This window comes from Corythoichthys intestinalis, chromosome 14 (assembly GCF_030265065.1).
Source record: "Corythoichthys intestinalis isolate RoL2023-P3 chromosome 14, ASM3026506v1, whole genome shotgun sequence".
Taxonomy (NCBI): domain Eukaryota; kingdom Metazoa; phylum Chordata; class Actinopteri; order Syngnathiformes; family Syngnathidae; genus Corythoichthys; species Corythoichthys intestinalis.
Genome location: NC_080408.1, coordinates 49476185 through 49479316, shown reverse-complemented (window position 1 = coordinate 49479316; position 3132 = coordinate 49476185). Strand labels below are relative to the sequence as shown.

The following is a 3132-nucleotide window of genomic DNA, read 5'->3' as shown; positions in this document are numbered from 1 at the left end:
CAACATGCAAAGTAGCAAGTGAGCTGTAAAAATAGCGAGCTTAGTGGCATGAAAACCGCTGGAGAGCTAAGTGAAGCTAACGAACAGCTAAGCGATGCTAAATGAAGCTAAGCGACTGCTACTCTGTCTGTCGTCGTGGAACAGTCCATTGTAGTGCGTGTGTGTGTGTGTGTGTGTGTGTGGGGGGGGGGGTATTATAAAGGCATCATTCAAATGGCTTTCTTTTTTGTTTTGTTATGTTTGTTTGGTATGCTGACATAATTATACATGATGAAAAGTTGGGGCTGCTGCTGGCTCCGGTGGCCCAAGCTGTTGCTCGTTGGGCCAAGGGCAGCTGGTTGGGGGCCTAAGGCTACTTCGCCTGAATAGTAGATCCGCCTATGTGTGTGTGTGCATTTTTGTTTCATGTATAGACCCTACCCACCGACGTCACAAAACCACGTGCTCGCTGTATGGTTCCGCCCACTTGTCCGTCATTTTGTCTCTGTATTAGCATTGGTTTCAATTGATCGAGCAATTTATAATGCATTTCATGGAAGACCCGGTGCTTTCTGATGCCGTAAACTCACTGGATGTGTTGCATAAAAGGCGTTATGTGGAAAAGCTTCGTTCTATACAGTCGCCAGATCCATATTTGATGCCCAAATCGATGTTTTTCGACCCACTGTCTTCGCCCTGTCTGCCTGACATCTGCTACGCTGATATTTACAATTATCTTGTCCACACAAAATCAGCCTATTCTCACGAAAATTTGAAAAACTTCAAGAGCTTGGAGGCTTATAAATACTTCGTTGCTGGTTGGGTGAAACAGGTCCTCGTCCACGAAAATTCGGCAGGAATCTATCTTGTACTTGGAAAGGTGAGTTACGAAATTTTCAATTCAAAATCTTTTGTTATTGCTAACATCCACTGTCAAGTCTAATGTATTTCATGTCGTTTGTCAATGGAGTTAAGGCTTTTAATGTTTATATGGTTTAGCGATAGCACTCTCACTACATACATACGTGTATGTTGTCGGCGATTAGCCTAGCAATGATCTTAATTGTGGTTATTTGTCAGCCCAAAACCCTCTAAGTATATCTTAAATGCATCTTACCGGATATAAAATGACTACTACATAGTCTGTGGTGATTTTTTGGTGCCCAGTTTTCACGTCGAATTGCAGCCGTCCATTTCGCTCTCCTCTTTGGATCCCTCGGAATACGGTAAAACTTCAAGTCTCTCCTTCCATCTTCTCTGTTAGTGCAACCAACAGCCACACACGCCTTCACCATTTTGATTATTAATGTTAAGGAGCAGAAAAACACGCCGTAAATAGGAGGAATGTACGTAGCCGTAACAGGTTAACACTATGTTTTGACGGACAATTGGGCGGTACCATTCAGGAGAGCGGAGTTGTGACGTCACGTGGATAGGGTCTATAGGCTTTTTTTTCTTTTTGATTCAGGGGGTACTGCCCCCCATACATTATGGTCACTCAGGTTATGAGTTTGATCCCATTGCTGAAGATGTATGCCAAATTTAACTTCTTTGACTGGAAAACAAAGAAAAGAAAGCTGAAGAAAAATTATATATACTTATGTGATAATCCATGTACATCGAGGATTTGGTCAGGCAATATTTTGCTAAATAATATCTTCTTAACAGACACACACACAAAAATGAACTGAATCACTTATGTGGTTGGGAGACAAATGACTGTGCTTATATACTTTGGCAGTAGCTGGTTCCGTGGACACATGAAGCTCCAAGAAACGAACCTATTCTCGAACCAATTGGCTCAAGTGGAGCAATGCCTCATGAGGCTTCATCTCACCATCACTACTACCAGGTATTCTTGTCATTCTCCCTCCGCAGCTCCCAACGCTCCAGCTGGTCATCTCTTATATACTCCTCCAGGCCAGCTGCAATTAAGTGGCTTAAGCAGCCACATGTGGAGGAGTTGTTCGGCATGCTGGGAGACGTAGTCTTTGGGCTGGTGGCCATTTTGACAGGATTCTTCATCTGTGGCCAAGGAATGTAATGGCCCTCCACTACTTGCCCCCGCATGATGTCACATCATTTACGTAAATAACTCATTATAACATTGTTGATACACCGTAAGTGGATTGACAGAATGATGCATGTTCAGGACATCTTAACAATTTCACAAGCTATCAAAAGAAAAAAACATCCACCGGACATGAATCGTAACCTCAACTTGAGCTTCTCAAACACAGTTTAAAAAGCATAATAATGTAATAAAAATATGCTTACATGAATGTTTTTTGAGATTTGACGGTGAGTTTAACACTGGAAGTCCCAGGGTTTTTTTGGCTATAAAGAAAGACCAGAAAGGCGTCATATGACCCCGATACCAGACTGACTACTTGGCTTTGTCAAACAATAGACCACTCAAACAAGCAATCAAGCAGACACCCCCCCCTTACACACTCCTGTGGAGTCGCTGCCTAGGTGTGAAGGGATAACTGCAATTAGCATCTAAAATATTTGCAAATCCAGGGCTCCCTTGGCTTTGTCAAACACGGAGGAACACGGCGAGTCGCCGTGTTTTACAATATGATTGACATGGCAGCAATAAATGCATATGTGTTATATCAGGCATGCACCGTAAGGCAAGAGAGACGGGTGGACTTCTCGGTGGGTCTTGCAAAGGAATTGGCTCACTCTCATGTGGGTGCTAAGAAGGCGCAGAAGGAAAAATTGCTTCGGCAACATCTCCAACATCTAGCCCCAGGAAAAAGGCGAAGTGTCATATGTCACCACATTAAAAAAGTTTTTGTTTTTTATTACACCGTCTCTTGTACTCTATATACCGTAATTTCCCGAATATAAGGCGCACCCGTGTATAATGCGCACCCCAAATTTACTTGTACAATCTAGGGAAAATTATTGTACCCGTTTATAATGCGCACCCTACTTTTAGCACCAATAAATGGAAGAATACAAGAAAACAGAGCTTGTGTACAGATACAGAAATGTCATTTTACTGACTGGTAAAACACAGCACAAGCATAGCATATTGGTAGTTGACGATATTTACCGTAATAATATGATTTGACTACTTCTCCAACTTACCAGAATCTAGGAGAAAACAAAACAGATGTGACTTTTCTTTAAAAGGCTGCTGTA

At 42.3% G+C, this 3132-nt stretch overlaps 1 long non-coding RNA gene across 1 annotated transcript; it reads left to right on the top strand.

Moving 5' to 3' along the window:
• Window positions 1-213: 213 nt before the first annotated feature.
• Window positions 214-3132, top strand: LOC130929787 (uncharacterized). The gene is made up of 3 exons (XR_009066957.1): window positions 214-859; window positions 1721-1831; window positions 1900-3132. It is a non-coding gene; the product is annotated as an uncharacterized LOC130929787 (long non-coding RNA).